This window comes from Myxine glutinosa, chromosome 11, assembly GCF_964187855.1.
Source record: "Myxine glutinosa chromosome 11, kmMyxGlut1.1, whole genome shotgun sequence".
NCBI classification, from domain to species: domain Eukaryota; kingdom Metazoa; phylum Chordata; class Myxini; order Myxiniformes; family Myxinidae; genus Myxine; species Myxine glutinosa.
The window spans coordinates 72761564-72784950 of NC_136271.1; the positions used below are offsets into that span (position 1 = coordinate 72761564).

The 23387-nt window shown below is 43.2% G+C and overlaps 1 protein-coding gene across 4 annotated transcripts in view; it reads left to right on the plus strand.

The window, feature by feature from the left end:
- The window catches only part of LOC137436766 (protein FAM83H-like), a 45545-nt gene that overhangs the window by 20331 nt on the left and 1827 nt on the right, over window positions 1-23387 (plus strand). The window contains exon 2 of one of the 4 annotated variants that reach the window (XM_078786768.1): window positions 12331-12418. The exons of 2 other annotated variants lie outside the window; for them this stretch is intronic. The gene's annotated coding sequence lies outside the window, so the exon portion shown is untranslated. The remainder of the gene's footprint in view (window positions 1-12330; window positions 12419-23387) is intronic. One more of the 4 variants, XM_078786767.1, reaches the window with a different exon arrangement.

Genomic DNA, 23387 nt, shown 5'->3' on the forward strand with positions numbered 1-23387 from the left:
CATCACCGCTTTGCATAAAAAAAGGTGCAAAAACAGATCCTAGCAACTACAGACCAATCAGCCTTCTCCAAATTATCAGCAAAGTCATGGAGTCCATCATTGCTTCGGATATGAAATCTTTCCTCTTCTCCAATGGCTTGATCTCTGATCATCAATTTGGTTTCAGACCAGGTCACTCTACTCTGGACATGCTGCTTCTGCTTTCTCAACAATGGATGGAGGTCCTCAATGCCAAACAGGAAATTAGAGTTGTCTCCCTTGACATATCATGTGCCTTTGATACGGTCTGGCACCCCGCTCTGCTCACCAAACTCTCCTCCTTTGGTATCCATGGAAATCAACACGCATGGCTGGCAGACTTCCTCTCTAGTCGTTGTCAACATGTGGCCCTGAATGGGTTTCTCTCATCTCCTCTTCCTGTTCAGGCTGGAGTTCCCCAAGGCAGTGTTCTGGGCCGTCTGCTTTTTCTGGTCTTCATCAATGATCTCTCTGACTCTCTTGAAAATCCTCTCTATATCTTTGCTGTTGACTCTACTCTCTGTCGCTCCATTCCTTATCCCTCAGATCGGCAGTCTGCAGCCTCCTCACTCTCTGCAGACCTGGACAAAATCACAGACTGGGCAAACAAGTGGAACATGTCTTTCAATCCTGACAAATCTCACACTCTTACGATGTCTCTCCGAAAAGACCGACTGGACAACCCTCCCATCCACTTTCTGAATAATCCTCTCCAAGAAGTTCTGTCACTCAAGCTTTTGGATCTCATTATCTGCCATGACCTTCCCTGGGAAAACAACGTTTCAAATCTGGCCTCCAAAGCCAGTCGCCGACTGGGCATCCTCCATCGTGCAAAGTCCTTCCTTGGCACACCTGAGCTCCTCACCACATACAAGGCTTTCATCTGCAGCTCAATGGAATACTGCTCTCCCCTCTGGGCTGGTGCTCCTGCCTCACACCTAGCTCGTCTTCACGCTGTTGAAACCAAAGCGTTCAGAATCATTGGAATCTCCCGCGATGAAGCTAACTCCGAGGGCCTTTCACTCACTCACTGCAGGCAGGTTGGTGGTCCTTCCGTCTTCTACCGACTCCTCTCTGGCCTTCCCCCCCCCCCCCCAGCTCTCTCTGGGCTCTGTCCCCCAAATATTCCTACAGGTCGCACTAGATCTGCCTGCAACCCTCTTATGGTTAAACTGCCAAAATCAAGACTCTCTGCTCACCTTCACTCCTTCATTCCTCTTTTCTCCCGCCTCTGGAACAAACTCCCTCACTCTCTTCAATCCCACTCCTCCCTCCAGGTCTTTAAAACAGCTGTTCACCACCATCTCTTATCTTCCCCCATCCAAAACCTTGATCTTTTCTACCCCCGCTAATTTCACCCGAAATCCACTTTTTTGAAATACCAACTTCTTTCCTGGAAGTCCTTGGTGTCCTTGTGTTTTATACTTCTCCCACCCCCACCCCCCTTCCCACGCCTCCTCCCCCCAAGCCCTCTCCCTCCCACACATCTCCCGATGTCCCTCCTCTCAAATGTTGTGTTTGTGTGCTTCCTCTTCTCTCCCCATCTTGTCTACCGCTCCCTCTTTTTATATGTTTTGTTTGTCTGTTTGACTTGTTTGTGTGATAAATGTTAGCTCTTTCACGAGTGTCGATGCTGTATCCAAAAAAAAAAAAAAAAAAAAAAAAACACTCTGGAGTGTTTTATGGGCTTTCCAAAGGTAGTGGCCCAAGAAAAAATGGAAATACCTGGGTAAATGAGACACCAAGCAACTGCTTCCACGTGTTAATTAAGCAATTAACATCCCAGCATGCTTTGGGTCATGTATAAAAATGCTGCATAGGCCTGGTTGCCTATAATTATGGCAAACATGACTGCAAGAGGAGACCCATGCTTGCGAGGAGAAGCATGGCTGCAAGAGGGTTGCCTATAATTATGGCAAACATGGCTGCAAGAGGAGACCCATGCTTGCGAGGAGAAGCATGGATGCAAGAGGGTTGCCTATAATTATGAGAAGCATGGCTGCAAGAGGGTTGCCTATAATTATGGCAAACATGACTGCAAGAGGAGACCCATGCTTGCGAGGAGAAGCATGGCTGCAAGAGGGTTGCCTATAATTATGGGAAGCATGGCTGCAAGAGGAGACCCATGCTTGCAAGGAGAAGCATGGCTGCAAGAGGGTTGCCTATAATTATGGCAAACATGGCTGCAAGAGGAGACCCATGCTTGCGAGGAGAAGCATGGATGCAAGAGGGTTGCCTATAATTATGAGAAGCATGGCTGCAAGAGGGTTGCCTATAATTATGAGAAGCATGGCTGCAAGAGGGTTGCCTATAATTATGGCAAACATGGCTGCAAGAGGAGACCCATGCTTGCGAGGAGAAGCATGGCTGCAAGAGGGTTGCCTATAATTATGAGAAGCATGGCTGCAAGAGGAGACCCACGCTTGCGAGGAGAAGCATGGCTGTAAGAGGGTTGCCTATAATTATGGGAAGCATGGCTGCAAGAGGAGACCCATGCTTGCGAGGAGAAACATGGCTGCAAGAGGAGACCCATGCTTGCGAGGAGATACATGGCTGCAAGAGGAGACCCATCCTTGCGAGGAGAAGCATGGCTGCAAGAGGGTTGCCTATAATTATGAGAAGCATGGCTGCAAGAGGAGACCCATGCTTGTGATGAGAAGCATGGCTGTCAGAGGGTTGCCTATAATTATGGGAAGCATGCCTGCAAGAGGAGACCCATGCTTGCGAGGAGAAACATGGCTGCAAGAGGAGACCCATGCTTGCGAGGAGATACATGGCTGCAAGAGGAGACCCATGCTTGCGAGGAGAAGCATGGCTGCAAGACGGTGCCTATAATTATGGGAAGCATGGCTGCAAGAGGAGACCCATGCTTGCGAGGAGAAGCATGGCTGCAAGAGGAGACCCATGCTTGCGAGGAGAAGCATGGCTGCAAGATGTTTGCCTATAATTATGGGAAGCATGGCTGCAAGAGGAGACCCTCCCCAAATGCCTCCATCCACAGAGCACGTGTGGTCACCCAATGGTTTTGATAAGCATGACACTGATGTTATTCATATGTCATGGCCTTTTCAGTCAACAGATCTGATCCCAATAGATCATTTATTGGATATTCTGGAATGACGCCTGAGACAGCGTTTTCAACCTCCATCAACACAGGTGTGAGGTGATTGACTTTCTCATGGGAGAATGGTGCTGCATCCCACATGTAGAATTCCAGCCACTGGTCGACTCTGCCATGGCACATTAAGGCCATACTGACTTGACTGCACGTGGTGACTTTACATTGACTTTACACCCTATTAAGTGACTTTACATTGGTGTTTCCATTTTTTGTCCACTACCTGTATATTTGCTCACTTCTCTTATTGACGGTACCAGCTTTGCATGCACTGACCATTCTGCATGCACTGCAACTTTGACTGAACATGGGTCTTTCACAGTGATTTTAAGCTCAATTCTCACAACTAACTACTGGACTCATTTGCACTTCACGAGAAGTTGAATGATGACTGTGTAAATTATCATTATGTGACTATGAGAACTTTTTTTTTTACTACTTTTAACGGCCTCGATTATTACCGCCTTTTTGTGGGGTCGGCCCAAGTCTCATGGACTGGCTGGTCTGGCCTAAAATTCGAGCAAATGTGGTTTGGGTGGGAACTTTTAATCTGTTGAGGATGCCAGCCATAACTCGTCTCGGTGTCTTCATGAATGGCACCTTGGCATCTGTTCCGTTCACCAATTTATGCTAGAAGACTGAACACTCATCTTACCATGAGGGTTTAGTCATGTGATTGACAAAAAAAAGGAGAGACGGTTTTATTACGCGTCGTCTTGTTTCTCGCTCTTGTCACATGCAATTGTGTGACGTCATGTTCTCGGTTAACTTGCACGACTTTAGCCACCGTGCAAATAAGTTAACCGATGTCCTCGTGTACTTTATTACGTTAAACCGCCATGCGGAGTTAAGAGGAACTAAAAAAAAAAAAAATCCAGATCACATGCTTAACATTTTTGTGGACATCACAAGGGCATGAGGAAATATATTTGCTTGACCGCAAGGAAGATGTTTTAGAACCAAAAGCGAAACAAAAACGCATCCTTGGACTTTCGAACACTTGGTCTACCTTTTTCCAATACTGTACTGTCCAATCCCATCAAAAAGGCGCAGAAGCCCCATACCAACTTTGCACAATCATCCGACTGATGGGATTTTCTCCAAAATGTAAAATATTTGCGATCCCTTGCCGGGTATGCGATCCCTTGCCGGGTATGCGATCCATTTCTGGGTCTGCGATCCCTTGCCGGGTCTGTGCTGCCTTTGCCGGGTCTGCAATCCCTTGTCGGTTCTGCGATCCCTTGTCGGGTCTGCAATCCCTTGCCAGATCTGCGATCCCTTGCCGGGTCTGTGCTGCCTTTGCCGGGTCTGCAATCCCCTGTCGGGTCTGCGCTCCCTTGTCGGTTCTGCGATCCCTTGTCGGGTCTGCAATCCCTTGCCAGATCTGAGCTCCCTTGTCGGTTCTGCGATCCCTTGCCGGGTCTGCAATCCCTTGCCAGATCTGCGCTCCCTTGTCAGTTCTGCGATCCCTTGTCGGGTCTGCGATCCCTTGCTGGGTCTGCGATCCCTTGTCGGGTCTGTGATCCCTTGCTGGGTCTGCGATCCCTTGCGATGGCCATCTCAACTCGAGATGGGTGAATAGATCATTCTTCTTTCGGAATGGAACTCCTTTCTGAAGCTTGTGAAGTCTTTTTCGAATACTTTTGTGGTTTCCCTCAACCGCTGAAGGAATTCAGCGCATAGCACTATTCTTTGTTGGTGGTGTCATGATGTTTCAAAGCAGCCAATTAGTTATACCTTCAGAATGCGAGAAGTGGATGATAATGGTCTTCCTAATTGATGCCCTGACCTTGGACTTCTTTGTGAGGGTAGTTAGGAGTAGGTGGGGGACAAGTTTGTGTAGAATGGTGTCAACCAAATCTTGCAGCTTGGTGTCTGACTGTCAATCTGTGTGGTTTGTTTATTTATTTGTTGTTTTCTTCTGTGGTCTAAGGCTTTTGGAGGTACAACAATGCAAACGATGCACACACACTTGCAGACAAATATAAGAGACAACACTGGACCTGACTTCCAACAAATGTAACCACACCTTGGGGAGGGGAAGGTAGGTAACTTCTCGGGGCACTCTTGGCCATCTTTGTGCTGTATTTTTTTTTTACTCTCCGTAGGCAGCGGCACAATTAAGGAGAAATTCCCACCACCCCTTCCCATGGAGTTTGTCTGTGCTGAATCCTCTAAATGCTGAGCATCAAGTGAGGAAGCAGCGCGTACCATTCATATAGTATTTGGTGTGACTTGGCTAGGGTCAGAATTAAACTGTACAAGGTGCTGTTTGAAACCAAACTTTTGTTTAGCTCATCCAAGGTTGTGTTCGAAACATTCTATCAACAGGATACTCACAACGTCCAAGAAATTTAATTACTTTTTTTTCTTTTTTGGTATATAAAGTCCGAGTTCATGAAATAGCAAGGTGACAGAGGGGTGAAGGCAATTTACCGACAGGAGTTGGCAGTAGGACATCGAGGACAACAATAATGGGATGAACAAACAGGAGGATGAGAAAGCAGGAAAACCATGTTATTGTGCAAATAAGGGGAGGTGAGGACTGGAGGATTAATGATAGAAAAGATCATGGCTAGGGATGAAAGATGACCTCTTCTATTGTTGGTGATGTACTGACAACTTGAAGCCCTGGTTCCACAGACAATAAGAAGGAAACCAAGAGCTCCGTGAGGACTGACAATTATTTCACCACAGTTTCTGAGAAGATTTAAAAATAAATTACCTGAATTTGAGGGGGGAACCCCCCTTTTCAGCCTCATGTAGGGGCAGATCTGGATGGGGAGGACAACCCCATATGACCTTAATGTTCTGATGTATCGTAACAAATTTGGTCCACATCGCTCAGGTAGTTTGTGAGGAGAAGACGTTAGTCAAATGTTAATGGACTGACAGACGGCCAGACACATAGGGACCCACATTATGAGGTTACTTCGGAGGAATAACCTAAAAAGAGTGAGAGTGAGAGTGAGGAGTGAGCCTGAATAACCCGAAGGGATGAATGAGCAGGGGTAGCAAGACCTTAAAATACAGTGCATTCAGAAAGTATTCAGACCCCTTCACTTTTTTCACATTTTGTTATGTTGCAGCCTTATGCTGAAATCGTTTAAATTCATTTTTCCCTCATCAATCTACACTCAATACCCCATAATGACAAACAGAAAACAGGATTTTAGAAAGTTTTGCAAATTTATTAAAAAGAAAAAACTGAAATATCACATTGACATAAGTATTCAGACCCTTTGCTATGACACTTGAAATTTCGCTCAGGTGCCTCCCATTTCTCTTGATCATATTTGAGATGTTTCTGCACCTTGATTGGAGTCCACCTGTGGTAAATTCAATTGATTGGACATGATTTGGAAAGGGACACACCTGTCTATATAAGGTCTCACAGCTGACAATGCATATCAGAGCAAAAACCAAGCCATGAGGTCGAAGGAACTGCCTGCAGAGCTCAGAGACAGGATTGTGTCGAGGCACAGATCTGGGGAAGCCGACAAAAAAATTCTCTGCTGCATTGAAGGTTCCCAAGAGCACAGTGGCCTCCATAATTCATCAATGGAAGAAGTTTGGAACAACCAGGACTCTTCCTAGAAATGGCCGCCCGGACAAACTGAGCAATCGGGGGAGAAGGGCCTTGGTAAGAGAGGTGACCAAGAACCCGATGGTCACTCTGGCTGAGCTCCAGAGATCCTGTGTGGAGATGGGAGAAACTTGCTGAGCTCCAGAGATCCTGTGTGGAGATGGGAAAAACTTCCAGAAGGACAACCATCACGGCAATACTCCACCGATCTGGGATTTATGGCAGAGTGGCCAGACGGAAGCCTCTCCTCAGTGAAAGACACATGAAAGCCCACTTGGAGTTTGCAAAAAAAGCACCTAAAGGACTCTCAGACTGGGAGAAACAAGATTCTGTGGGCTTTCATTCTGTCTATCTGTCTGTCTCTGAGCACGATATCTCAAAACGTTATGGACAGCTTCAGGCAAAACTTGGTTGATAGGTTGGGTGTGTGACAAGGACGAATTCATTCAATTATGTCGAGGATCCGGATACCAGAATTTTTTTAAGTGATTCGATCTTCGCCATTGAGAGATAGGGCTAAAATGATATATACAGTATATACGGTATATCACGATATCTTAATAATTTATGGACGGATACAGACAAAACCTGGTGGACAGATTGGATGTGTAGTGTGTACCAAGGACAAGTTGATTCGATTTATTTATTTATTTTTGTGTACAGGATTGAGGCTCGTGAAGCACACCCTCGTGAAGCTCGTGAAAGAGCTAACATTTATCACAAAAAAAAAAATCAAACAGACACATAAAACAAAGCACACAAACATAAGATTTGAGAGCAGGGACATCGGGAGATCTGTGGGAGGGAGAAGGCTTGGGGGCAGGAGGCGTGGGAAGGGGTGGCAGAAGTATAAAACACAAGGACACTCCAAGGACTTCCAGGAAAGAAATTGGTATTTAAAAAAAGTGGATCTGGGGTGAAATTAGCGGGGGTAGAAAAGATCAAGGTGTTGGATGGGGGAAGATAAGAGATGGTTGTGAACAGCTGTTTTAAAGACCTGGAGGGAGGAGTGGGATTGAAGGGAGTGGGGGAGTTTGTTCCAGAGGCGGGAGAAAAGGGGAATGAAAGAGTGAAGGTGAGCAGAGAGTCTTGGTTTTGGCAGTTTAACCATAAGAGGGTTGCAGGCAGATCTTGTGCGACCTGTAGGAATATTTGGGGGACAAAGCCCAGAGAGAGCTGGGGGAGCAAGGCCGGAGAGGAGTCGGTAGAAGAAAGACCACCAACCTGCCTGCGGTGAGTAAGTGAAAGTCCCTCGGAGTTAGCTTTATCGCGGGAGATTCCAATGATTCTGAACGCTTTGGTTTCAACAGCGTGAAGCCGAGCTAGGTGTGAGGCAGGAGCACCAGCCCAGAGGGGAGAGCAGTACTCCATTGAGCTGCGGATGAAAGCCTTGTATGTGGTGAGGAGCTCAGGTGTGCCAAGGAAGGACTTCGCACGACGGAGGATGCCCAGTCGCGACTGGCTTTGGAGGCCATTTTGCTGAAGATCCGCATCTGAATCCAGATAAAAGGATTTTTTAAATTTTTAAAAACGTGATTCTTCATAATTGAGAAATATGGCCAAAAACGATATATAGCACAATATTTCCAAAAGTTGTGGAAAGGTTATGATAAAACCAGGTGGATGAGTTGGGTAGGTGACAATAACAAGCTGGTTAGGTGTTGGTTAAGGTCGGTGCAGATCCGGCCTATCATTGGAATACAAAATGTAAAGTGTTCAGCCGAGCAGAGGTACGATCGCTACCGAGTGCCTTTGTAGTTTCCTCGTGGTACACCACACTAATCCCAAACCTCATCCATACGCTTCATACCATTCCTGACCCTCATGAACCTATACCTCATGCCAGCTCTAGTTCCTACTGTCTCACCTGTCTGCTGCCCTATGCTATTCAGTCTCTATGCCCTATCTCCTGGAGGCACTACGGGATAAGTGTGTGTGTGTGTGTGTGTGTGCGTGCGTGTACAAAAAAAGTCACCTCCTGGCTTTAATGGTGAGCACCAGCCACGGGTTACGTCTCACACTGTAGAAACCCCATAATCCGCAAAGAACAAACAGCCTATCTGCCACCCAGATCATCATTCCCGCCAATGCAAACCAAAACCAGGTGGTGTGCTGCGATTGGCAGAGATAACAATCGACATCCAGTGACGAGCGACCGAAGCCCTACACCAAAGCGTCACCTCCATCTCGGAAGCATCAGCCCGGCCACTCTGTCGACCGATAGAGATTTGATTCTTTGGTCGACATTGATCAAATGGAGCCGCCGATGCAGATTCCGTGCTTATTTGCCCTCATCACGACGGCATACTGCATGAAATCTAACCAATGAGGATGAAACTCATCTATTAAATGCAAAAAGGCACTTTCTGGTTTTAATGGCTGCTAGTGCTCACCATTAAAGCCAGGAGATGCCTTTTTGCATACATATTCACTCGCTCACTATTTGTTAGGAATGCTTTTATGGCGAGAGTGTACAAGTCTTAAAAAGAAATCAAAAGATAAACCTCCAACTCACAAGGCGATGACATTTCATTATCATCTCTCAGTAATGTTTTGTGCAGATTTTGATGAAATGAATGTGAGTGGTGATGACAATGAGGAAGTCTTTCACCCAAAGTCCTTAACTGCCATCAAGGTCTTGTGGTGGATTAAATTATGGATTAATTGTGTTTAATTGGAAAACTTAAAACAAAGGCAGCTAAAAATAAACGAAACAAAATTGAAGTGAAAGTCTCCATCCACAAACAAGCAACCACACCTATGGTTGTTTTACAATCTTTCATTCTCGCTAAATGATGTCACCATCTGCTTATCGTCTGCAGCACAGAGTTGAGCAGCTGATTATTGGTATTTGTTGATCTTCCGTTGACTTTGATACATACCAAGCGTTGTTTGTTGATGGGAAGGAGTAATTAATGAGTGGTACGCTACTTGTTTATGAACAGGTAAGTTGCCCCTCTTAGCTCGAATTCACAAAATGGAAGCCAAGTTTATCCTCATTATATCATCTTTATAGAAATGGACACCTCACTCTTCCATGAGCCTACGCCTTAATTTGTTAATATGTAGATAACTTTTTAGAGGGTGGTTGTTATTTTATCTTCCATGATACTCCAATGAAATTTTCAATTTGATCTCTCTATTTCATCCTTCCTCTTTCCCCAATCCAAGTCCTTCACCAGGTTGCCAATTTTTGTCAATGTCCCCCATAGGTTATCCGATCTTATTTGCTGTGTCTGGACAAATTCCATTTCATTTTTTTTTTTTTTTTTTAATATTCGTGATCTGAAAAGACATTGAATTTAGTTTTCTGTCTGAATCATGGCTCCTCTTCTTATTTTGCTGAGATGGCATCTTCCTGTGACCCTTTCCTTGGTGGTCTTTCTTTCCCATTTTTCTTAAGGGATCGGTGCGTTTTGCAGTCATGTGTCACTACTGGTATTATGTGTTGATTGTAAACTTTATTTTACTGACATGTGCAGTATTTTGCATGTAATGATGTTTTACAAATATTCCAAGTGCTGCCCGTCCTGCCATAGTCATTTGGCCATCGACGTCCTTTTCAAGTCCTTAAGTTCTCGACCATGTGGCCACGCCAAGCAAGCCGGCCCGGTGCATATTGAATGGCCGCAGGGATGTTCTCCTCTTGACCGTCTCCTTTCTGGACTTGACTCTGACATGATATTGGGCTACAAGGCCCTGCCTTTGGCACTGCAGAGGTCCGCCCATGAGCGGAGATAGTGCTTCACGTGGCATTTTCCCAATCGGGAGACAGTACGCTCAGGTCGGAGTGCTAGGAAATATTTTTATTGAATTTTAAAAGTGCTTTGGTGTAATTTTGTTGCAATTTAATTACAAGTACCTTGTTGTTTCCAATTACAAGTATGTGTCACTGTTGGCTTTCTGGAGGGAGGGGGAGGAGGTTTCTCCTTTGGACTGAAAGGACAAGACCTGATCTACCTTTTGCAATGGAAGTCTTTGGAGAGCAACTTGTGAAACGGGTGAAGAAGAGGTTCTGCTAGTTCGTTGTCAGGGAAACCTTTTCCGACGAGTTTGTAAACCCAAATTTTTGCAATCAGCCTCAGGCCTAGGCTGTGAATCTGCTGAAATTGTGAAAATGGAACAGTTCCGTGAGCTCGGTGTGGTTGTATGAAGAAAGGAATGCAGAGCAGCGCACACGCCCATGGAAAGCCAATCGATGTGCCAGACGCGCTCCTTAGCCAGGCCTGGCACAAGCAAGCTGGTGCTCGTACAGGCCGACACTGTATGTTTGGCCCTGGGCCACATGGGGAGGTGTGAGGGGGAGACCTATATGCTCTATTACAATGTACAAACCCCGATGCACAAATGCTTCCTTGTCTTTTTATAAATTGATACTGTTGTCTCCTTTGGGAATTTACTAATGCTTCATTTGTTTCCCCAAAAGGACGTGTATATACACTCCGTGGTACTCGATGATTGTTAAAATAGTACCGCAGTACTGTACTTTATTACCCCCTATTTCTAAAACTAAAGTATTTGATGCCAAGGAGTAGTTGTCTGGGAACATTTATTGTGTCATGAGGTGTACCTGATAAATACCTGATAAATAAATTAAATAAATACCCCCAAAGTGTACCTGGTATATAGCAGGGTAGATACCCACCAATGCTGATCAAGCGATCTCTGTGTTTGTTGGATGGTCATGTTACCGTGGTGAAGGTTAATGCCTTTGTGCGTTTCGTTTGTCCATTTTTTCCTGATGTTGCAGTTATTTTCTGTAGTTTTTTGAATAATATCTCGAATAGACATTGGTAACATGGTATTCTCTGGATTTAAATATTTGTCCTTGTTAAATAACTCCGTTAACCTGTTTTTTAAAATCTGTCTTGCAAGTTTACCAAATGGCTTTTCAGGTCATCGTGCTGTGTTCACGGTGTTTGACCGTCGTCTTTCAACAATATGGTCAAAATCTCGATTTTCATTGGTGGACACTTTGAGAGAACTTTTGGAATCTCGACTCTCGATGGAGTAAAACACCAAAACGGTGAAGACTTGTTTTTCATCAGTCAAACCCGTGTTTCTCCATTTCACATTGAAGTCCTTGTAACTGCTAACCAATTGGGGCCAAATTTTACGAGGAACACCTCCATTGCCTCGTTTTCCCCACTGTCCATGTCCAGAAATACTTTGTCGTGGCCTGTTATGAATGGACTTGGCGATTTGCTTCTCTTTCTCAGTGTGGGCCTGTAAGATTGATGGCCTTTGAGGTTGTATTTGTGTGGTGTAATCCATGTGGTTTGCAGGGTATCGTGGGAATCCTGTGCGTTTGCACATCAAGGTAGATATCCGATATGCTCAACATCTCCTGCAAGGGAGTGCTAATCGTTTATGCTCTAAACTCGAAACTGTGGTGATGAATCCACATGCAATCATGTGAAAGCGGAAGGATGTAACGAGGTTCTGCAGTGAAAGTAATTGATGAAATGGTAGCGTGACAAAAATAGGCAAACTTGCTTATGGAGGGCTTTATGAAGTACATATTATGGAAACTTAAATGAATATGAAAAATTGGTGATGACCGGCATTGACAAAGAAAAACTGACTTCCTGCTTTTCTGTGCCAGCAGCAAAAGGCCATTGCCAGCCTACTACAGAGTTAGGCCTCTCTGCTGTCTCTATTATGGTTAGTTGGCAAGGGGAGAGCTACAGTGCATGGTGAGGCAGTTTGTTCTGTACTTGATATAAAATGTGGACGAGATGGTATTCATAGAATACTTACCCTGCACAGTCAACTTGGTGCGAGCCAACTCTTCTGTTTTTGAACGTTTTTTTTGTTCTTTCATTCAATATGGCTGCCAGATCACGTGAGCGAAGATATAAATTTTTATTCTCTAATATAATTGTTGCATAGATCACGCTCAATAAATTTCAAACTGATCAGACTAAGATCAGACTAAGTCCTTGTCGAATTATGACGTCATAATTATGGCAATAATGATGTCATTGTTAACAACACCTATTCCCCTTATGGCATTCTTTACAATGAGCCACGTTTCAATTCTTTCCATAGAGCGGTTTTGGACATATAGAGGTGCAACGTTTTTCGTTTTTTCGAAGATGGTGCCTGTACCACATGGCCTATGACGTCATGATTATCATTAAAATATTCTAAAGGAGGAGGCGCTCCAATGGTGAAAATTTCGTGTCCATCAGACCAAGAATTAGAGGGAAAAAAATTCATAATGATCGGATAAGTGTTGTATTTGTCGAATTATGACGTCATAACGAAGGCACAGAAGACGTCATCATTAACATATCTTATTCTCCATGGGGAGTAGTTGACAATGAGCCATGTTTCAATTTTTTCCATGGAGCGGTTTCGAAGATATAGAGGTGCAACTTTTTTCGATTTTTCCAAGATGGTGCCTGTACCACGTGACCTATGACATAATGATTATCATTAAAAAATATTCTACAGGAGTCGCTGCTCATATACTGAAAATTTTGTGTCCATTGGACTAATGGTTGCAGAGGAATTTCTTTTTTCATTCTGATCAGATCAAGCGTTGTACTTGTCGAATTATGACGTCATAATGAAGGCACCGGTGACATCATCAAATCTTATTCCCCATGGGGAGTACTTGACAATGAGCGATGTTTCATTTTTTTCCATTGAGCGGTTTGGGAGATAGAGGTGTAACGTTTTTCAAAGATGGCGTCCGTAACACGTGACCTATGACGTAATAATTATGAATAAATACTTTCTACAGGCGGAGGCACTATGGTTAAATTTCGTGCCAATTGGACCAACGGTTGCTGAGAAAATGAATTTTAAAAATGCAGACACGTACGTATGCCACAGTACGGCCGCCACCGGATGCTTAACCCCGCTTTTCGCTTTGCGAGCGCAGGGTAATGATTTCAATTGGTCAATGATTGAGGAACGACGTGATTTCAATAGAATGTTATATCTTGAACACTGAAGAACACAAATCAGAAGATTAATCAGAACACGAACCTGCAGTTTAATAATACTTTGGCTCTGAATTTGGTAAAATCTACAGAATCTCATCCTGATCAAATTTGCTGCTTGTGCTCTTGGCGTTGGGGAATATCAAGATTCAGACAAAATGGCCGCTCGTGCTTGAAACTCACTCAGAAACTCAAAGCAAGAGTTATAAAGACCCTTCCCATGTCCCTTTTTCAAGATTGCTTTGGGTAAGGTGTTTTATGAATTCTGTTTTAAATAAATAAGCAGATTTTTTTTTTTTGTATGCAGAGTCTAGGCTCATGGAAGAGCTGGAACACAGAATGGATCAGGACGCAACGTAACAAAAGGAACAGCAGAAATAGAAGAGGGAAAATGTCAGGGCCGAGGGAGAGAACAGCAGGGCTGGGGGAGAAAATAAACAGAGACGGGCAATCAAGGGATGCAAGTATGGTTGAGGTATAGAGGAGAATGCAGGAGGTGGGTGCAAGACCAGAAAGGAGGTGAAAGAAGACAGAGAGACCAGCGACCTGTCAGCAATGACAAAGTGAAAGGTCTATAGACTCGGCTTCATCATGGGAGATTTGAATGATCTTTTGAAGACCTTGGTTTCTAGGATGTCAAGTTGAGCATGATATGAGTCAGGGACGTTAGCCCAGAGGGCAGAACTGTACTCCATCAAGCTGCGGATGAAGGCCTTGCAGGTGAATAGGAGTTCAGGTGTGCCAAGGAAGGACCTTGCATGATAGAAGTTGTCCAGTTGGCGACTGGCTTTGAAGGCTAACTTTGAAATGTGGTTTGCTCAAGAAAGGCCATGGCTGAGAGTGAGACGCAATAGTTTGAGTGACTGAACTTCTTCAAGGTGGTTCTTACGAAAGTAATTTTGTAGGGCTTGCTGCAAGATACTTTCAGACAGAGAGAGGCAGACAGACAGGTAGACAGAGAGAGAGACAGATATATATATATATATATATATATATATATATATATATATATATATATATATATATATATATATATATATATATACAGTATATATATACATATATATACTTGTGTGTATATATATATATATATATATATATATATATATATATATATATATATATACATATATATATATACATATATATACTTGTATATATATATATGTGTATATATATGTGTATATACATGTATATATATATACTTGTATATATATGTGTATATATATGTGTATATATATATGTATATATGTATATATATATATATGTATATATATATATATATATATATATATATATATATATATATATATATATATATATATATATATATATATATATTATATATATATATATATCTATATATAAAGGAGGAGTGTCTGTCTGTCTGGATGTCCGCTTATAACTCAAGAACTACACATCGGAGAAAAGTTTTAGACACAGATTCGGAATCAGCATAAAATTCCGGTGGTTATAGGGTACTTTTTATTTTTATATCAATGGTTTAAAAAACCGCGCCAGCTGCAATTCCATGGTGTAGTTTGTGGCGGCGCTATTGCCCCTTTCCGATCCCATGACGCATTGCGGTTCCAATTCGCGATAAGGTCTATGCGCTATCACCAACACTTTTCCACCTTTTAATCAGATTTACCTTATCGTCCATCGTAACCACATTACGCTTGGAAACACTAGCATTATCCTTCTTCGGACCCATGGCTAACACAGACACAGTAAAGGAATACTGTGCGTCGCCTCTGTTGTGAATGCGAAGCAGCGGTTGCGCGTACGTACAGTATACTATACGTACATATTTATATATTTTCTAATGTGCTTTTATTTGTATTTTAAATTGTTTTTTAGCTTCTTTTATTGTTAATTTATGTACTATTTTATTTATTTTTAATATATTTTTAAGGAAAACAAATGTTTTCACGTCCGTAAGAGTGACGTAAAGTCGCACATAATGACGTTCGCTGCCCGGTCATGAAAGAAATTATGATTCTCTTGCCAAAGTGACATGAAGATCAGGCAGTAAACCTCCCAACTGAGTTTCTCAACAGTCGTCAGCCTCGATTCTAAAATCCTTAATTTTCATCCTATTGACTTGAACTTTGAATAGGATTTACATATCGGCTTACTGAATTAAACCACCAACTATTTTTTAGATCGGCGTGGGCCAAAAGGTCAACGTAGGCCAAAGGTCAACCACTCTTTTTTTTAGTTTCTAAAATCCTCAATTTTCATCCGATTCACTTGAAATTTGAATGGGATTTACATATCAGCAAACTGAATTCAACCAACAACTATTTTTGAGATCACCATAGGCCAAAAGAGCAACATAGGCCAAAAGTCAACAACAATTTCAAATTTCTAAAATCCTCAACTTTCATCTGATTGACTTGAAATGTGAAGAGGATTTGCATATCAGGTCACTGAAATTGAACCACCAATTCTTTTCGAGGTCAGCATAGGCCAAAAAGTAAACATAGGCCAAAGGTCAACAACTTAAGGTGAAGTTTTTAAAATCCTACATTTTCATCCAATTGACTTGAAATTTGGATAGGATTTGCATATCGGGTCACCTAATTCAACCACCAATTAATTTTGAGGTCTAAAGGTGAAAATATCAATACGGGCCAAATTTCTAAAATCGTCAATTTTCATCTAATTGACTTGAAATTTGAAGAGGATTTGCATATCAGATCACTGAATTAAACCACCAATTATTTTTGAGGTCAACATAGGCCAAAAGGTCAACAACTTATTTCAGGAATATTTCAAGGCATATTTCTGGCGCAGGGGCAATCAATGAAGGTTGTAGGCTACACATGGGAGAACAAAACGTGGAATCGCAGGAAGAAGGACATTCCAGTAGACAATTATCCTGGCGTTTATGCCAGCAGCGCAATTGGCAGAGTCTACACAGTTCATCCAAAGAACAGAGACTGTTTCTTTCTGCGCCTTCTCCTGCACACTGTCAGAGGTCCAACATCCTTTAAAGATTTGCGACGGGTTAATGGTCAAGATTGTGCCACCTTCCGCGATGCCTGCCGACTCCATGGTCTATTGGAAGAAGATGAACATTGGAAAAAAGCCATGGATGAGGCAGCAGTCTCACAGGCACCAAAACAACTACGGCAGCTGTTTTCCATCATATTGGCAGCATGTGACATTCAGGATCCAGAGAAGCTCTGGGAGGACCACAAAGGAAATATGTCTGAAGACTTTCTTCACTTGGCCAGACGTCAGAACCCTGGTGTGGATATTGATTTCAACTGTGCAATCTACAATCAAGCCCTGATTGAGCTAGAGAAGCACCTAATTGCCTATGGAACCACTATGGCAAATTGTGGAATGCCCCAACCATAAAACAGCATTGAGGGAATGGCTCAGGGGCTTCTGAGGGAAACAAACTACAACATGGAAGAGCTGACCACATTTGTAGAGCAGAATGTCCCAAGAATGGTTGAGGACCAACAGCAAGCCTTTACTTCTATCCTGAAGAGTGTTGATGATGATGCTGGCAAGATATTCTTCCTCGATGCTCCTGGCGGGACAGGAAAAACATTCCTCATTAATATCATCCTGGCCAAGGTTCGTCAAAATTCGGAAATTGCTCTGGCTGTGGCCTCAAGTGGAATTGCAGCTACACTTCTTGAAGGAGGAAGGACAGCACACTCAACTTTCAAACTGCCTTTGGATTTGACCAAGCAAGACACCCCAACCTGCAACATTAGCAAGAATTCAGCAAAAGCCAAGATCCTTCAACAGTGCAAAATCATCATCTGGGATGAGGCTACTATGAACCACAAGCAGGCATTCGAAGCAGTGAACAGAACACTCCAAGATATTCGCAACAACAAGAAAATCATGGGTGGTGTGACAACTGTTCTGGCTGGAGTCTTTCGTCAGACTCTCCCAGTCATCCAACGGGGCACAAGAGCAGATCAAGTCAAGGCCTGTATCAAGTCTTCTTATCTCCTCTGGCCACATGTGCAAAGACTTACCCTGAATACCAACATGAGAGTCCACCTTCTTGGTGACAACACTGCAGGGGCATTCTCAAGCCAGCTTTTGAAAGTTGGCAATGGCTTATACCCTCAAGATGCATCAGAACAAATAATTCTACCATTTGGACAGTTTGTTGAAACAAAAGATGACTTGATCAAAAAGGTCTTTCCCAATATGGAGACCCAGTTCCAGGACTCATCATGGCTTGCCGAAAGAGCCATTTTGGCCCCCAAGAACAATGCTGTTCAAGAGATCAACAATTTGCTCCTCCACCAACTTCCCGGTCATGAAATAAATTATGATTCTCTTGACAAAGTGACAGATGAAGATCAGGCAGTAAACTTCCCAACTGAGTTTCTCAACAGTCTTCAGCCTCAAGGACTCCCAACACATAGGTTGATTCTCAAGGTGGGAGCACCAATCATGCTTCTAAGGAATCTTGATCCACCAAAGCTGTGTAATGGAACACGAATGACAATCCAGCAAATGATGCCGCATGTCCTAGAGGCAACCATCCTCTCAGGACAATACAGAGGAGAGAAAGTATTCATTCCAAGGATACCACTTATTCCACCTGACCTTCCATTCTCCTTCAAGAGGATTCTGTTCCCCATCAGGATATGTTTTGCTATGTCCATCAACAAGGCGCAGGGGCAATCAATGAAGGTTGTAGGCCTGAACTTCACAGAACAAGTGTTTGCCCATGGCCAGCTGTACGTGGGCTGCTCGAGGGTTGGAAAACCAAGCAATCTTTATATCTTGGCACCAAGTAAGAAAACCAGAAATATTGTATACCCAGAGGTTTTGAGAAATTGAAAATTGACAAAACGTCATGTAGGAAATGTACTGTGATATTGCTCTAAAATATACATGTTCTTTTCATCATATATTTGTCTTATTCTTATTCAGCCCGGGCGAAGCCGGGTACCTCAGCTAGTACATATATATACAGACTTGGCATTTAATATGGAATATTTTTTTTCTTGACTTGGGTTTACTTTCTGAACTCGGTATATCAATCTGGTGACTTTCTTTTATGCTTCGGTGATTTCTTTGTTAAAAGAACCATGTCACTGATTGTCTGTCGCAGCAAGAAGTCAATAACAGGATTATATCACAGGTGGCGTGACAAAATGTACGGGCAGGTACATTTGACGATTGGCTTCACAATCGGGTACATAAGGGTTGTTGCGTTCTATATTAGTGGAAAACAACTGCTGCACGTCTACAAAAGTTATTGCTGCTCCCCCTGGAGATGGTCCGTCAACTCGACAATTCTGTTTGTCATTTAGCGGTGGCTTTACGAAATTCCGGCATGAAAGAGCGTGCTATTGCTCGGCAGTATGGCATCACTCAAGGTCAGGTGTCAAAGATCCTGAAACGAAATGCTCAGTGGGGTGTCCCTCCTCCAATACCGAGGTCAGGACGTCCCCGCAGAACCACCAGGAGGGATGATCGCCAGCTGCACCGGTTAGTCCGCAATGGCCGTACCAAGTCAGCTAATCGGCTTAGGGCTGAGTGGCAGCAACTGACAAATGTGCCTGTATCCAGAAGGCTAGTCAACCAACGACTGGTTCAAGCAGGCTATCGTGCCAGGCGTTCCCTGAGAAAGCCACGTCTGACCAGACAACACCGCCAGCGCTGATTGCAGTGGGCCAGAGAGCACCGTCAATGGCAGCCAGGACACTGGAATCACGTGATCTTCAGTGACAAGTCTAGATTTCTGGTCTATCGTCAATATGGCCGCGTCCAAGTGCGCAGACAAGTGCATGAAGCCTACAACGAAGATTGTATAGTGCCAAGAGTCCAAGCTGGAGGTGGTGGGGTGACCGTTTGGGCTGATTTTCATGCAGTGGGCAAAACTGACCTGGTTGTTCTGAATGGAAACCTGAACCAGTTCAAGCACAGGGCCATTCTGGAAGAAACATTGCTTCCATTTGTTCGTGTAGCCTTTCGAGGAAACTTTGTCTTCCAAGATGACAATGCACGGCCTCATCGTGCTCGCATGATCCAGCACTTTCTTGCTGACCATGGTGTAGAGCATATGGAGTGGCCTGCCATGTCCCTGGATATGAATCCGATAGAGAACTTGTGGGCAGAATTAACGTGTCAAATCGACAACTTGGACCAGCAGCCTGCCTCTGTGCGTGAATTGCAGCAGGCTATTGTAACTGCATGGCAAGCGATTCCTGTCCAAACCTTGGCAAATCTCGTGAACAGCATGCCTCAACATGTACGTGCTCTCCTGAATGCTCGTGGGGGTTACACGAAGTACTGAACTGTAATTTTACTGTCCGTTATCCCAGTCGTAATTTAACTTTTGTTTTTCTTTAAAAAAAAATTTGGCTAATGTGCAAAATAAAGAGATACTTCTGGAAAACGTACAGAAGTTTAACACTACTGTCCGTGAATTGAGTTCGATATCAATTTACATCACTTTCAAGGATCAATTAATTTGCTTCGAAATGTCAAATGTGGTTTTTGTTTCTTTTAAAGGTCACATTAACAAAATCTAGAATAATTTCAACATAATTCCAATGAACTTTTGGTTCTAAGTCATCTTGAAAAGTAAGTTCACCCCCACAAAAAAAATATTCCGTATTAAATGCCAAGTCTGTATATATATATATATATATATATATATATATATGTATATATATATGTATATATATATGTATATATATATGTATATATATATGTATATATATATATGTATATATATGTATATATATATATGTATATATATGTATATATATATATGTATATATATATATGTATATATATATGTGGGAAATATATATATATATACTATATATATATATATATATATATACAGACTTGGCATTTAATATGGAATATATTTTTTTTCTTGACTTGGGTTTACTTTCTTAACTTAGCATATCAATCTGGTGAGTTTCTTTTACACTTTGGTGATTTGTTTGTTAAAAGAACCATGTCACTGATTGTCTGTCGCAGCAAGAAGTCAACAACAGGATTATATCACAGGTGGCGTGGCAAAATGTACAGACAGGTGCATTTGACGATTGGCTTCACAGTCGGGTATACAAGGGTTGTTGCGTTCTGTATTAGTGGAAAACAACTGCTGCACGTCTCCAAAAGTTATTGCCGCTTCCTCTGGAGATGGTCCGTCAATTCGACAATGCTGTTTGTCATGGAGTGGTGGCTTTACGAAATTACAGCATGAAAGAGCGTGCTATTGCTCGGGAGTATGGCATCACTCAATGTTTGGTGTCAAAGATCCTGAAACGAAATGCTCAGAGGGGTGTCCCTAATCCAATACCGAGGCCAGGACGTCTCCGCAGAACCACAAGGAGGGATGATCGCCAGCTGCACCGGTTAGTCCGCAATGGCCGTACCAAGTCAGCTAATCGGCTTCGGGGTGAGTGGCAGCAACTGACAAATGTGCCTGTATCCAGAAGGCTAGTCAACCAACGACTGGTTCAAGCAGGCTATCGTGCCAGGCGTCCCCTGAGAAAGCCACGCCTAACCAGACAACACTGCCAGCGCCGATTGCAGTGGGCTAGAGAGCACCGTCAATGGCAGCCAGGACACTTGAATCATGTGATCTTCAGTGACGTGTCTAGATTTCTGGTCTATCGTCAAGATGGCTGCATCCGAGTGAGCAGACAAGTGCATGAAGCCTACAACAAAGATGGTATAGTGCCAAGAGTCCAAGCTGGAGGTGGTGGGGTGACCGTTTGGGCTGCTTTTCATGCAGGGGGCAAAACTAACCTGGTTGTTCTGAATGGAAACCTGAACCAGTTCAAGTACAGGGCCATTCTGGAAGAAACAATGCTTCCATTTGCTCGTGCAGCCTTTCGAGGAAACTTTGTCTTCCAAGATGACAATGCACGGCCTCATCGTGCTCGCATGATCCAACACTTTCTTGCTGCCCGTGGTGTAGAGCATATGGAGTGGCCTGCCATGTCCCCGGATATGAATCCGATAGAGAACTTGTGGGCAGAATTAACGCGTCAAATCGACCACTTGGACCAGCAGCCGACCTCTGTGCGTGAATTGCAGCAGGCTATTGTCACTGCATGGCAAGAGATTCCTGTCCAAACCTTGGCAAATCTCGTGAACAGCATGCCTCAACGTGTCCGTGCTCTCCTGAATGCTCATGGGGGTTACACGAAGTACTGAACTGTAATTTTACTGTCCGTAATCCCAGTCGTAATTTAACTTTTGTTTTTGTTAAAAAAAAATTTGGCTAATGTGCAAAATAAAGAGATACTTCTGGAAAACGTACAGAAGTTTAACACAGTACTGTCCATGAATTGTGTTCGATATCAGTTTACATCACTTTCAAGGATCAATTTATTTGTTTCAAAATGTCAAATGTGGTTTTTGTTTCCTTTAAAGGTCACATTAACAAAATCTAGAATAATTTCAACATAATTCCAATGAACTTTTGGTTCTAAGACATCTTGAAAAGTAAGTTCACCCCACAAAAAAAATATTCCATATAAAATGCCAAGTCTGTATATATATATATATATATATATATATATATATATGAATCTGCATCTGTGCATAAGAGAGAGCTGGTTTCTGTGGAAGAATTCCCAGGCTGAGTTAACATCAGAGGTGGTAGATTTGTGAGATTAGTCCTGAAGTGAGATGGCTGCTTGCAGTCCTTGCTAGATTGCATCAGTGAGCTGCCAGACTCACCAGTACTTGGGCAGCTCTCTGAGAATGATGCTGACCTTCGCAAGCACATGATCAGTTGAAGCAATTGGGGCAGAGGATATTGCAAGATACATTGGTGTTGAAGTTGTTCATGGCCAAAGTCAGAAGGAAGTGTGGGGAAATTCTGTGTGGGAAAATTCACAGATTGAGTCAATCCCATGGAGTCAGAGATCACAGTCACTTCAGTGTCATTTGTTGAAGTGCCATGACTGGTGAGAGAGGTTCCAACACCCAGACACTTTGCATGGTGACAATTGAAATCGCCACATACGAGGAAGAGAAAGTTGGGATTAGTCGTTAAAAGTTTGTCCAAGTCATTTGAGAGAGATGTAGATGGAGTCGTCACTGTTTGGAGGATGATACAACACACAGACAAATGCGTGGTAGGAGCAGAGGGGAGGGGAAGTTGCAGCCAGATGTACTCTTGATATATTGATTTAATGTGGTATTGATACAGCACATGTATGAGGGGTCAAATGGCCCTGAAGCCTAGTTCCTTGTACCGCCTTGTCTAACAGATGCTGAATTGTGAAATACAGATATAAATTAAAGTCTGCACTGGAAAAGAAAACAGTTGGGTACATCAAAGTTTTGACATGACTTGACAAGTAAACAATTCACTAGGGTTGGAATTTGCGGTTAAAACCTGCTCAGTTGAAGGAGGTTGAGACCTTTGACCCTCAGTGCAGCTCCCACCACCAAAACACATACCACATGCGGTAATCGGTGAGATCGGTGTCCTATGTGGATTCACGTTCATAACTGATGTCTCTGCGTTTACCCGTCTAGTCGTACATTATTGATGGGTAAAGCCAACCCAACTTTTTAATTCCTGCATGTGCACACAATATGGGTATATACTCTTTCTATACGCCCCAAACCAAGATACTGAACGACAACCACTGGATATACTAAACCTGCACTCGTTGTATTACAGATGTCGAAGGGGGTGACATGACCGGAAGCTCTGGGTCCAGTCAATCACTTGTTC